The 14,872-nt window shown below is 43.3% G+C and overlaps 1 protein-coding gene across 4 annotated transcripts in view; it reads left to right on the plus strand.

Moving 5' to 3' along the window:
• IQGAP2 (IQ motif containing GTPase activating protein 2) overlaps positions 1 to 14,872 on the plus strand; it is a 127,298-nt gene that overhangs the window by 577 nt on the left and 111,849 nt on the right. The window lies entirely within an intron of this gene.

The following is a 14,872-nucleotide window of genomic DNA, read 5'->3' on the forward strand; positions in this document are numbered from 1 at the left end:
CAACTGTGGTTTATAACTTCGTAACTTTAGATAATCACTGGGGTGAGGCGAGAAGCAGGGTGGGCATCTGCTTTCAGAGGAGGCGTATTTACTTCCCAGACTCGTATTTAAGAGCAGCCCTGAAGCACCTTCCCCCCTGCTGCTGCAGGGCGCCCGCAGCGCTGCCGAGCCGGGACCCTGCACCGGGCTGTGCTTTCGCCCCGTTTCTGTGGGCAGAGCAGTGCAAACCCTTGGCCCTTGCATCCCCCTAAGAAACGCCTCTGATAAAGCAGGCACTGTAAAATGTGAGCGTGCAAATTATTTGCAAAACTCGAAGCAGTCCTGGCGTCCTGTGGTCTGATGAGCAGCTTCCACTTCCCTGCTCCTAGCATAACAGCTCTGTTTAAAACCGGTTCTGAAAATCACTTTTTTGAAAGGAGCACAACACCCCTTGATAACATTGCGTTCGCCTCACTTCCACCAGGGGCAGACAGAAAAGGTGATGCTTGGCAGTGAGACCTGCAGCTTGGAGGATGCTCTGCCATCCTGAGCGTTTTCCTCTCTTGATACCTACCGGTTGGGACAGTCTGTGGAACCTGCCCATAGGTTTCTTTTTCATTTGCACTACCTCATAAGTGGATGAGAGGCTTTTGAAGGTGTGTTCACAGCTGTCTGTATTGATAACTTTTTTTTTAGAGTGGTTACTACAGGCGTAGCTGGGTGTCCATGCTAATGTGTTAGCAAAAGTGAATATTTTGCTTGTGAGGCCAATCTCCCAATCATCTCGGCTTGCTGTGCCATTGCCTGCATGGCAGGACAGTGTCTGGGCAGTGTGCCACATGGTGGCTCTAGCCCCAGGCTGGCACTTGGTACACTTGCCTGTCATGGAGAAAGTCCTCAACTGTACATGGTGTGTCCATCAGGCCCCCAGCAGCAGGGACTTTCCTGTGCAGGTCTGGTATGACTGGTACCAGAACAGGTGAGTCTGAACATGTGGCATTTGCTAGACTGCCGTAGTCAAAGCTGGGGCTTTGACTTAAAGGGCTCATCTTTGTGCCTTGGTTCCTGCCTGGGTGCTGAGGGTGATTTACCCTGTTGCAAGAGCTGCTCCAGAGTATTTTTAGGAATCTCAGGCCTTATTTATTGTGGGGGAAGAATAACCGTGTTAAGGGTGCTGAGTACAGTTTTGAAGATACGGTCTCTCGTCTCACTATTTATGCTTTGCTATGATAGTTCAGAGCTTTTTGTTGTGGTAACAAGAGAGAAGTTTGTGTTCTGCACTGTAGCCACTCTCCTGGTGTTTGCTTCCCTGTCCCAGGGTCAGTAGTGGGTAAGAGCATCCTTCTTGGCTTCTCTGATGCCACCTCCCTCTGACCAACGCTGCCTGCTTGTCTAGGCTCTGGTGGCTATTCTGTCTTTCCCTGAGTGAGAGGCTGTGGCTGCTGTACCACACTGTATCATTTTTTTTTTTTTAGGATGGATTATTTTTTTTCTGCAGGAACCTTTGAGATAACATTGCTTTCAAGGCACTGCGCAAAGGCTCCTCAAATGCCCCAAGCTGATGCCTGTTTTTTTAAAAAAAAATACCAAAGAACTCTATAGGGAACACCATGCACCAAAGAACAAATCATAGTATTGTCTGTAGTGATATCACAGGTATGGGTGCATGTTTAGGTTTTTTTAGCCTACATCTAGAAAACCAAATATGCTTTATCTACACTGTATTTAGTCCACCATTTTAGGATGAGGAGAAAAGCAGCATCTTAAAAAGCACACACACACCCACCCCCACCCCCTCCTCCAAAAAAAAGAGGCTCCCTAACAAACAAGTTGCCATCATTATCTGAGCTCTTATGAAGCCCATCATAAGTTGTAGGTTCTCAACATAATTAAAGCCACACGTTGGGTCACTGGCAAACAGTTTCCTATGTCAAACACTGTATCTGTGCTTGATTTCTTGTAAGAGTTAATAAATGGTCCAAGTTAGGCTATCAAATTGCTAAGACTCCTTGCTTTAGCAACTTGCTACAGTTTTAAATGTTTAACTTAACTTGGACTTTTGACTTTGGCTTCAGGCTTCTGTCAGTGTTTGTGTGTTGCTCTGAAGAAGGTTAGCATTTCACTATGATAATTCTCTGCTAGGAACTATCTGAACCAGTGCGTGGTTATCACCAGAATTTCATTCTGATAACTAAAAGGGAAGACACATGCAAATCTTGGCTACATTTTGTAGCCTGATGGATACCACTGGGGAAAATGTGTCCCTGAGCATAAGACCTTATAGCACAAAATAATAACTGGGAAGACTTAGCTCTAACTTGAAGCCTAGCTTTGCATTACAAGTTTTGCTGATGTAGTAACTTAAAGACACACATCTAGAAAAATATTCTTAGAGCTGATAATTTTTGTCTTTAAAGTCAAAACTGATTGTAGACCAAAGAAGAGGATCCCTTTCTGGGTGGGTAGCAGTTCAGGATGAATGTGGTTCATGGGAGAAACAGGAGCTCAGAACAAAGTCTTTGAGCCTTCTCTTAGCCTGTTAGGTCCAAAGCCTTGTGGCTTCCTGGACTGGTTATTGAAAGGTGCCTCCAAACCTCCATCCAAGTCAATCGCTTAAAAGAGATGTGCGAGAGATTTCTGTTGGTGTTCCATGGAGTCTTTCACACGCTCATGTCCAGCACCAACTAAAGTGAGATCATACAAGTACACAGAAGCATCTTATAAGGCAGAAACCATGCTAACAGGTGCACTGCAACTGAATTTACATAGCTGGTTTTCAGTCTGGCTACAGCTGTTCACTGGTTTATTTCTCAATTCCAGCACAATCAGATGCAGAGGTTCACAGAACTGCAAAGAACTGGGACTTGTATTATAACTTGAGGCATGAGCCATTATTACAACAAAAATGTGTGGTGCTGTTAAAGACTGCAAGAGAAAAAGTATGAATTTTGTATGTGCCTCACAGGTTAAATGTGAAGTTTTTAACATAGGAAAACAATTAATCAGGCAGCACTGTATCTTTGAGATGCCTTTTTCCTAATGCTTTCAGGTGCTTTATAGATAGTTCTCCCTGAAACCTGCGAGAGAAACAAATACTTAAGTTTTTGTGAAATGTCTGAATAGCTTTACTGCACTTCCAAGAATGTAATAAAGCTTCAGTGAGTGAGGCCATGAGTGTCTGGATTTGCAAAGCATTTCAGGCATTTCCATGTTCAGAGTAGCTAAATTAATGTATGCTCTAGGTCCCTGTATGTGGGAGAGAAACTAGATGCTTCAGCGTCACCAAACACATCTATTGGAGACAAAGGCAGCTGAAGTCTTCATGTCACCCGCTGCAGCTGGAAAGCTAGCTTCACTGGGAATAGGTGGGTAAATACAGGGGAAGCTTGACTTTGGTATCCAGTGATGAGAGTGTTGCTTGTGCTTGTGGTCCTGGCTCCCAGGACTGCTCCTGTTTGGCACTAGGTAGGAGTCAGGAGATGAGACAAACCATCAGCATAAAGCTTCATGAGAGAGAGCTGCCCGGCCTGTGGAGACAGGCAGGGCAAACCTAAAGTGAAACGTAGCCTATGCCTCTCATGAAACTGCACCTAGTTTCTTTCTTTGGCAGGATATGAAAGCTTGCAAACCAGTGGCTTTTTGTAAAGCATTTAACTTCAGAAACTATAAATTTGTCTGCATGTATATTAAACACAGAGAAACAAATGGCTGTTTTTCAGTTTGGGTGGGATGGGGGGAATCTTTTGGTAAAAGTTTCATGGGATTTTTCTAAGTGAAAATAGATGAGTTTTTTAAAGCTAAAAAAGCAAAAGCTTAACTGTATCTTATGCATATATATTCTTTTGGGTGTATACTTTCTTGTAGTACTTGTGGCTTACGAGAACACTTTTCTTCTTTTTTTATTGATGGGTGTAATTTGGCAACCAAATACACTGTTTATCTCTTCCACTCTTTTGTAGGTTGCTAATAATTAAACTACTGAATGAGAACTTGAAAGGTTTAACTGCTTTGTTTAACCAAGTGCACATAATTCACTTGGTAGGAGTGGTTCTCCATGTGCTTTTTGTACAAAGCAGGCTCATCTACCCTGAAGTCTCTTGGTAAAGAAAGGATGTAGCTATGTTACAGCATGCTTAAAACTACTTGAATGCTGTTGAAACAGGAAATATTAATATTGTGCTGGAAATGGGATTTATAGCACATGCGAGTGAGCTAGATGAAGTCTAATACTTGAGGCAGGCAACACGAAGTGTGCAAATTTCCAGCTCACCTCTCCTGTTAAGTGGTGTTTCAGTTAACTAGTTGTTCTGCCTCAGGATTTGCTTGATACTGTTGCTGTTCAAGCTGATTATGATTTACTAGGAATAATCTTTCAAGCAAAGTGGAAAAAAAATGCCTGGTGGCAGTGATAGGCAGGACTGGTGGGTCATATTTCTGTGGGACGATAAGCGAGTGTGCTCTCCTGTGCTCTGCTCCTTGCAGGAAATTATTAACCTGCTGTGTTTGCTTCACTTGCTCAAATGTTTTGGTGTTTTTTTGGAATGGGTATCCTTGAACTACTGTGTGCTGTGGAATGAAAGCACAGGTGCTGGACGGTGGAGAAGCAGTGTCCACCCCCACCTAGGAAGCAAGATCAGAGAGGGCAGGGGCTAGGTGCCCCCACCCTGGGGAGGGGAGGCAAACAGGGAGGAGTGCCTGCTGTGGGCACCTTGCTTGCCAGTCCTTGATGAGATGGGCTGGTGCATAATCTGGGCCCTGCATGGTTCATTCATGGGTCAGCACTTCCTGCACCTTGGCAGTTGCAATCACCTTCAGAAAACAATGATGTCCTCTTCAGTCTGGTGCCAGCAGGGCTTTGAAGTGGGTTGTCCGCAGAATGCATACTGCCTTATCTTCGCAGCTGGGGGGAGAAGGGGCGCTGCTGAGTGGCACCGGCACAGGGGCAGGTTTGTGCTGATGACCAACACCTTGCCCCGGCACTGCTCCAAGTGTTTTGCTGGCTGCTGTGACCCTGGCCAAGGGTACCCTGCTCTGTGGTGGTGATGGGCTGGCTGGGCAGGAAGTGCCTGTGGGGTGCTCTGTGGTGGCCAAGGGCTTTGGTAGGTGTCAGGGTGGGCCACGTGGCAGGAGGAGGAGGGGATGGGGCCATGGTGCTTGCATGAAGATCTTTGGAGCAGAGGAAGGGGATGCTTTGGAGAGAACCCCTGCCTGTTATCCATCAAGGGAAATACTGAATGAGGTGGTGTTCATACAAACTCTGCATGACTCCTAAATACCTTTTGAAATGTGTAAGCAAATAACCAGCCTTTAAGAACCTGTGTTGGTGGCTGATTTCAGTGTTAAATTACTCTTTTGTTCAAATGAGTATGCACTAGCAAGGAACACTTACCTGGGGGAATTATGTCAGTTATTTGTTATCACTTATTGCCTGAGTTAAGAGGTTGGCCAGGTATAAAATCTTCAGGAATCAGATTCAAGGAGCACCTTAGAGCTCTGACTCACAACTACTAACAAACTGCTGCCAGCTACTAAGGAGCTGCGGCCTCAAGGTGTGGTGCCTGCCCTGCCTGTCAGCCAGGCTGCAAAACTGGCAGAAACTACTGTCCTCATCTCAGGTGCTTCTCTTGGCCTGGGTGTATCAGGCTAAGCTGTCTGTGGCTTGAGCTAAAGTGGGTGATGAAGGATGTCGTCCCTGCCAGTCATCCCCTGTGGACTCTGACCTGCTTTCAAAGTGCAGTAAAAGCTCTTGTGGCATCTAGCAAGGTATTTAAACAGATTCTTACTAGACTCCAAAGTCTGAAGGGAAATAAGCAGTCATGCGTGCCAACCATCCTCTACTGGCTGCCCCTCCTGAAAATTAAGGGTATCCTGCATCTGTGCTTGATTTGTAAAGCTGCTCAGTACACTGGTTATATTGGCAGGATTGGAGCCTCACAGCTTCTAGGTGCACAGCACAGATTAATTCAGGGGCAGATGGAATAGGAAATGTCCAAACTCTGCACAGAAATATGCTTCATCAAGGCAATCACTCTTTCACAGGGTTGTAGTGTTGAAGTATAGGCTAATAGACGTTTTACTTTTTTTTTCTTTTAAAGGGATGTTTCAAAGGTGTTTTGGGGAATCTTGTATGAATACAGGGGATATCTGTTTCTAATAGTTTGGTTGAAGTGATTAGAAACAAGGTAAAAAGCTTGAAAAACTAAACAAGGAAATGGGTTTGCTTTGCTGAAAACATGATCCTATATCTAGGGGTCATCTTTCATGAGAGAAGTCGCTGTTTTTCACTGGTGTTAATTACACTGGGATCCTAGCTCCCACTTGGTTGTAGACTGTTGCAGCTGGTAAGGCTGCAGCAGCCTGAACTTGCTGAGGTGCCTTCAGTTGCTTTGTCAGGCTGCTGTGGTCTTCACCTCTTGCCAACGCTCATATGATGGCATGGAGACCTAATCTGTCAGGAAGATAACCTCTCCTTGCAGAGCTGATTTGCATTGCTGGATCTGCAGTCACTTCAGGCCTCTGCAGTGGCTGGCTGCAGACCTCACAGCTATGCCTGCCGGCCCAAGGCAGGGGGGACTTTCTGGCCAGGTGAGATTGTAGCAGCCAGAATTTAAATGTGTTTAAATTGTTCTGGAACTGCACCCTGTAGCTGTGGTTTCACGTGTGCTTTCAGTCAGGTCTGACGGTAGAAGAAGCAACCTTGACTCTTTCTACGGGATTTTTTTTGGCTAGATTAAGTTCCTGTTCTGGCTCACAGCATGAAACCACAGGCAGGTCTGCCAGCACAGTGCAGTAGCTGGAGCAGAGATGAGCAGAAGTGGTTGGGAGAATGGCAGACTGAGTTCATTCAAATTGTGTTACTGCTGCACACGGAGATTTGGAAAGCGTGTGTGCCATGGGGCAGCAAAATGTGCAGGCAGCATGCAAGAGTGGACTGGAGCACACGGGAAGGAGCAGCACGTATTACTGTGGTCTGCCCCGGGTGCCTCTGTTGTGGTGCTACTGCCACCCTGGTGCCCTGCCTGCCTGCCAGGGCTGGGGCTGCTCTTGCTTCTCCTGCCACCCAGGGAGTATTGAGTTACAGAAAAGTTTTTGAGGAATCTCATCTCTAGCACTGTAGTTTCATAAATCCCTAAGTGTCATAAAAGGCATGGTAGTGTTTGCCAGGCAATGCCACAGTGGTAAGAAAATTGCAAGAAACAGTCTAAACACTAGACTGCTTGAACAAGAAAGAAAAATACGTTTTTTCTATATAAAGTATGATTCAAGATGCTTTTCCAACCTTTTTCTGCTGGTAAGATTATTTCTACTTGCAGGGCCTCAAATCTGTAGGGATGAGATGTGACTTTGCGGTGTGGGCTGCTTATTTCTGGGATTTTTAGGTTTTTGAGCCCAGTTGATTAACCTAAGCAATAGCTGACTGGCCTCTGTTCAGTGGTAAACAAGTCTTAAAATTCCATATGTTCTTAATACAGTATAGCTAAATAATGTATTGAAATGTCAGCATGGATATGCGGTGGTGTAAATTTAAAGGAATATGAAGGAGTCCTGGGAAGAGCAGGGATTATATTTAGATGAACCTGGGACAAGGAAAAATGGTCAGCTTTATTTACAAAACCAAGCACATAGTAAATGTGATTTCACCACATCTGAGCTCAGAAGCTGTTGTGAGCACTGCTTTTCAGACCACAGCAGAGCACAGATTCTTCATGTGATTCAGTGGAGGCTGGGAGATGAACCACCCTTGGTATGGCATTTGAAGTTGCATGGCGGTTGACTACTGAAGGTGGCTGGGCAGTTTACCTGCAGGGATTAGATGTGACTGCCTAATTCTTTGAATGTGTATCACCCCTGGCTATGGTAAGATGTTTAACAAATGAGTTGGAATGCTGCAGAAAATACACAGCTTTTGTCACGTGCTAAGCAAGCTCCTTCCTTGTGCTCCAATTTCTATCTTCATACAGATCATGAGAAGTAAGACCACACAGTTTTGCTGAAGATTTCACTGATGTGAGTTAGTTTAGAACACAATGAATCAAATTTCTTAGTATCGTGGGTAGTAACAGGCAAACAAGGGCTGGTGTTTCCTAGAACACTGAACCATGTAACACTCAGTAGTTTCTTTTTTGTTTGTTTTGTTTTGGTTTTGGTCATACTTGGATAAATACAGTATTTCTGTGCATGTTTACAAAGGCTTCTGATAAAAATAGAGGGGTTTCTTGTAACATTCTGTATCCTTTTGTCCTAAACCTGCGGTGGGACAGTGCTGACTTGTAGGCTGCTTCTGTCCAGGCTGCAGATGCTGGCTTTGGGTATGCCTGTCTCGACTCCCCAAAAGGATGAAGGTGAGCAGGTGAGATTTTTGGGCCTCTGTAGCAGTAGCAGAATTGGTCTGCAGTAGCTTCTTGGGCATATTTGAGAGGCAAGTTTACACCCTATCAAGTTATTTCAATTTAATTTCCTGAAGTTTTGCAGTGTAAACTTTCTTGGAAGCTGACCCTTTGCATGAAAACTGTTACCAATTAGGTAGAAGTATTTCACTTGTGCTCACACTTGACAGCCTTTAGAGTGTAGGCCAGGAGAAGCAGAACTGCTGCTGGTGAAAAACCTTATTTTGACACTGGGTGTCTACAGAATTAGTTTCCATATAGAACAGGAATGGCAGAGACTCACCTGGGGAAGGTACTGCTGATGGAGTAGCTATTTTTTTCAGGCTGCTCTGCTCCCTATAGCAGCTGTAAATGCCTTATAATAAGGAGGCTGACCATAGCCTGTGAGCTGGAAACCAGGGCAAAGCTTGGAGGAAGAACCATTACAAGTGCTAACAAAAGACTTGGGTTTTGTGCTTGAACAAAGGAAGCAGACTGCAGCTATGCAAAAGACAAGTGCTCAGCCCTTGAGCATGTGAATTTCCTTGTTGGTTAAAAACTTCAAAACTTGCAAATACATAGCTTAATTTGATGTCAAGTTTATGCATGTTTCTTGTGTTATGGTTGTCATAACAGTGATTGAAAGCTAGTTACGCTTCCTTTATTTTAGTGGTCTTGGTATTGCTGTTTCAAGCAGAATGCTTGTTTTGAGGTGTTTAACCAATGTTTCTGGTGTGCTCCTGATATTTTATTCACAATTGATATTTAGTGTGCCACTGCACTGCTCCCATAAGTGGAAATGGATTCCAGGCAGCAAGAAGGCTGCCATGTGGCCAGTACTTGGTACATTAATCCAAACTTTACTTTTTGGAGTGGGCTATGGAGTGGACACAAACAGGGAACATGAAAAATTAAGTGACTCAAGATGAGATTGACAAAGTTTTTTGTCAGTTTAGAGGAAATATGAATTTAGCAGAACTAATACAGGTATGCTTTGAAAGTTGCAAGTGTATGATTTGGGTGAAACATGTCTTATGAGTGCAGCTGTCATTGACTTGTTCTGGAAATAGAAGTACTCTGTTTATTGATAAGTTAGCAGGATTATTTGGCTCACTCCATATCTGATGATTTTGCAGTGATATGTACAATGGTAGATGTGTCATTGTTACTCAGAGCTGTTTTGAGTCTCAATATTTAGATACTGGATGTACTGAGTGAAAGGGTGGGGTTTTGTCTGCTCTTTTCAAACCTTGCTTAGAGACTTACATCTTCTGTGCTTTTGATCTCTGCTATGGTTCTACCTCCCGACGATGAAAGGAAAATTAATTCTTATCACTGGGTATGTATGTAAATGAGAAATAAGGGCTGGACTAGTCCAGAAGCAGTGTGGGCAGTTGCCCTGCAAGCAATGTTTGCTTGTCTGTGTGGTGTCCTCCCAAAGTGACCTAGCAGGGAGAACTGGGAGGAAGTTACCCTGGAGCCAGTGGTGCCAGCTTTGATAACACTGCAAGCACTTGCTTGCCTACTGTGGAGTGGAAGCCAAGCAGGCTTCAAGTGATAACTAAGGTGGTTGTTCGCATGGGACCGCCTCTGAACTGGTTACCTGCATAGCTACACCGTTTGCCTTCCTACAAGAACATATCTTCTCACCCATGAAGCGGGAACAAAGAAAGTGCATATCCAACCCTTGTACCCTTCTGCACCTGTGGACTTGCACAGCTGCAAGACCAAGAGGTTTTAGGGTGATATCCTAGCTTGTTAGCCTGAGGCTGCACCTCCGTCCTTTTTGTGGTTCCTGCTTACACTGGGCCATCTCTGCTGCAGCAGCGGCTGCTGAGTGCACAGCAGTTTTGGGAGCTGTTTCACAAGCCGCTCAGCTGCCTTGCAAGGGGAGCCAGGAATGCTGGAAGGAGGGCAGGAACCACCATGGCTCTGTTCAGATCCTGTCTCGGGGTGCCCAGGGGTTCTGGTCATCACCTAAACTTACCATACCTATATGTTGATATTCTGCATCATAGAGCATTTCTTTACATTCTTGTGAATTTTAAGCTATTTTTTGTATTAGAATTGTTCAGTCTTGTTTTATGGGCTTATAGGTGCAAAGTAAATTTTCAGATCTATTATCCTTCATGCTTAAGGTTTTTTTTTCTCCCCACTAATATTAAAAAAGTCATTATGCCTGTGAATCAACGAATTTAAATTACAAACTTCAAAGATACTGTGACTGTTGTAATTACTTCAGAATGAGAAGCAAGGAAGTCAGAGGGAAATGTGTTCTCCAAATTTAAGGCTGCAAGCCTTATGGCATGCATATTTTTTCTTTTTTTATTCATATGCTTGTGTTTGTATCTTGAAGGAAAAATGTCCTGCAACATTTCAGGTATTTTATGGAGCTCCTTTCAGAGTATGGAGACAGTGAAGCAGGTGATTTGTTCAGACCTTGGTAGAAGGAGGACTGCAACAGACTGGCTGGGGAAGGAGCAGGAGAAGATGAGTTGTCAAAGGAGGAATTAAAACCAGATGTCAGGTCTGAGGGTTTCTACACTGCAGTCTTATGGTGATTTCAAACTTGTTCTGTACTTAAGTGATGCTCTTGCCTATGGTTTTTCCTAGACAGGTGTTTGTCTTCCACAGTCTTATGGTTCAGATCCTGAGACTCATGCAGCTCTTGTCAAGTTACTCAGTGACACTCAGACATATCTTTGTTACTGGGTTCTCTTTGTCTTTCACTCCAGTGTTCCTGCTAGTTGTTCTTCTTTTATGTTCCTGAAGCTACATGTTACCACATTTCTTCCAGCTGGTTACTGTACTGAGTTTGCTGGTAGGAAGCTTTTTGATGTCAGCCTCTCTAGCACCTGGATATTGAAGCCATTTGGCAACTCTTCCCTCAGAGTATCATGCTGGACTTATTTCAGGTGTGAGGGGCTATTCCCTCCCCCTTTCTCTCATACCCTCTGTCCCTGTTGTCTTCCTCCTTTCTCACAACCAAGAGCAGCATCTCCCTAACCAGCCTCAGGGTAGTAGAGGTTCACTGTAAGTGTACATACAAATCACTGTTCTGGTCTCAAATGGTTATGCAGTTGACCTTTTTGACACTTCCAAGATAGAAAAATAAATCAGACAAGTTTCTGATTTAGCCAAAAATCCTGTGCAGTATTTGCAGGGTGTTATCTTCATTGATTGCTATTTAAACAGCCATCAGTCTTTTGAATTTTTACCAAAGAATGACAGTGACTGAAAAACTTCAGTGTTATGCTCTTCATTGTGGACTTCAACAAGTTTGTTTTTGGATGAAGCATCAGTATCTCCTGTCAGACATGCTTGGCTTCTTCAGTCCAAAGGGTCCCCCTTTGCCACAGTAAGCCACACTTTATTCTGGTCCTGCATGTTGGCTAAGGTGTCTCAAACAACCTAGAGTGATCTTAGCTGCTGTTTGCACAGCAGAGCATCTGACTGGCAGCAGTAGTGTGATAGAGCCATGGCTCAAGATTAGTGTGTGCGAACAGATGAGAGGCTGACAAACCTGAATTAGGATTTCCTGCTGCCACTGTGGCGAGCTCAAACTGCCCTTCCCTTCCTCTTGATGGTCTTCAGCCCCTCTTTCCTGTTCTTCCACTTCGAGTCTGCAGTGGTTTTCTGCCCCTACTTGATCCACAAATGTTTATGGGTGGGGTTGTGGTCACAGGTGGCAGTGGTGATGAGACTACATACAATGAAAGTTGCCTTTGGGGTTCAGCAGAAGGCTGAAGGCATGTCTCCTTTTCCTGTTAACTTGTGCCTCTGCTCCCAGCTCCTTGCATAGGGATGACTGCCTTTCAGATGAGCTTTTCACCCTTCTTGGGTAATCTTCAAAGTATTTTACTCTCCACAAGTCACTTTTATGTATATGTGTGGGTGCATTTGACTTAATTGCAGGTGTATCCATGTTTTCAGAAAAAAATGATATATAAACTTTCTAATGCTAGAAATAAATTTGATGGCGTTTGTAGGCAAGACTTGGCATTTTTCTTCTGACTAAGCCCAATTACAGGGTTGATACTAATGCATGCTGTAGACACATTTTTCTGTCTTTCATACTTGAGTAGTGTATTTCACTAGCCTGGCACTATTAAACAGTCCTTTTCATTATTTCATTTACATTCTGCTTGTGTTAAGTTGAACTGAGGTCACAGTAGGTAAAATGCAAGGAAATGGAATCCATATGGCAAAATTCTGGCTCTTTTATTGAGGATTGTTAATATATATTCCTAATAAAAAGCAAACAGGTTAAAGTAATTCTGTTGAAATGAACAGAGCAAATGGTAAATGGGTCAAAATACGTGGAATTCAAATCACAAGTTCTTTATTTAAGAAAGGAGTGAATGTATAAAGCTGACAGAGGAACTTTTCATGCTTTACTGTTTGTTTCCTCATGAATTAACCTCTGGAGAAGGAAAGCCTGTTGGAAATTCCGGCTGGAATTTGCAATATTATTTTGAATGCCTTGAGCCTCCAGTGATGTGCTGATTTGACCAACCAGCTTTTTCAAAAACCTGCTTTTTTTTAAGTCCCACATAAAAAATGTCATTGTTGTTGTAAGCAAACCTTCCAACCAGACGGACTACATACTGGTGTAGCCTGTTCCAAGCTGCCTTCAAGTCTGGCCATGTTAATGGCTTTTTGACTAGGCAAGGGGAGGTAGGATGGCTTGTAAGGGGAAAGAAATAACTTGTAACTGGTGCTCACTTCACCTTCAGAACCCATCAGTCTGAGCGCTTCCTTAGGCTTGCAACTTTTCCAGGAACATAGACTGAGGGGTTATTAGCAAAGAGTTTTAAGGTCAGCTGGGTAGTTTGTAGAAAGGAGCTAAGAGTTTTAAGTGTTCTTTGAGCACCTGAAGCTTGGGGAATCGTGTTGTGCCTTGAAGTGACCAGCTAGGAAAATATGCAAAGATAAACAGTTACAATTTTATTAAGGAGTTATCTGAAATAGTGCTGGAGACTGTGAGACTGGCAGTTAAATGTAGGTGTAAGTGGTTGGGCAATAGGCTTATAAATTGCATTTCATGTTTCTAATTGTAGATTAAAACACTTGAAGCTAACCGAAATTGTAGGCAGTTGGACTTTCATATACTTTCTTCAACTCCCTTACTCTGTCTACTTTTTCTTCTAAACACAAAGAACAGTTAAACTGAAGTTAAGATAAAATGAACCACATGATTTTTCTGCACAAGGTTAAAGGACCCTACTAGAAGAGATGGCCATGCTTTAGTGTCATAAAATAACATCAGAACTACTTAATGTCTTTTAAGGTATTTCCTCTATTGAAGTCTTACTTGATGGTAGTGTAGAGAGCCTAAGGTTTAAAAGTGGGGTAAAGGATATGTATACCTATAAGCAGAAAAATGAGTTAAATGTTCTGGCAGTGCATATGGTTACTTGCTGAATGCCAAAACTACTTGTGTCTGTGTGGTTAAATGAGATTTTTTCCTAAACTTTGTGGGAGTTCAAGTATCTTGAGACACAGTCCTACAGCCTTCCGTCAGTGTTAGCACTTGACGGACTGTGAAACCAAGCAGTTCTGACACTTGGCTCCAGAAGCACGGGCTGTGGTTGCTGCTGCATCACCTTCCCCTTGGTATGATAATGCTGAGGTCCTTGTATTGTAACAGTGCTCAGTCTCTGTAAATAGATGTGGCTGGACTTGTGGTAGTAGATACATGAGACTGAAATATGACCTTTTTCAAGGAAATGTGGGAAGGAGGCTCTGGAAAGTGAATGCATGAGGATGATGCTTTATGAGAAAGCCCAAGGCAAAGACTGGTTTATTAAACACTTAATTTTAGATCAGAATGTCTTTTTACTGGACTTCTGTTGTCAAAATTCCTGTGCTAGTGGTGCTTTGTTTTTTTCCCCTGTTTGCATAGTGTCTGGCAGTGATATTTGGTGTAGGACAGTGGCCTTGTAGATCCTGACAGACAATTTGTGAAAGTGGATGATGTCTGTCTGCTGGCCAGAAGCTGTGTGTGTATTTCTGTATGAAAATCTGAGCCTGCATGCTTCAGACAATGTAATAACTAGATTAGGAGACATAGCCAATTTTGAGGGAGTCGGAGAGTAGTTCAGTGTTGGAAAGATTTGAAAAATGCCATATTGAAGAGCCTCATAATTTAGTGAAGTGTATTAGTCTACTATCTCAAGTGAATCTGCTCTCCATGTTTAGAGCCATGGTAGGTTTTTGAGTGTCTGCATTTGCATGGAGATTTTTCTCCAAGAAAGTGTTCAGGGTATGGACTGAATTCCCTTAACTGAAGCTACAGAAAAAGGCTCAGGCTACCTGTCTTTGTTGCCATGGGATGCTCTTGTGACTGCTCTTTGACAGAGAAATCTGTAGAAAGTTGTTTTGATCAGAGCCTTAAATTTTTTGTCCGAAGATAAATTTCTTCCAGTATAGCAATAGACTTGCATGTACTAAATACCTTAATAAAAGAACACCTCTAATAGGTGTTCGGTGCTGTAAAGCCATTTTTTCTTAGTAGTCTATTGAAT

This window comes from Falco naumanni, chromosome Z (genome assembly GCF_017639655.2).
Source record: "Falco naumanni isolate bFalNau1 chromosome Z, bFalNau1.pat, whole genome shotgun sequence".
NCBI lineage: Eukaryota > Metazoa > Chordata > Aves > Falconiformes > Falconidae > Falco > Falco naumanni.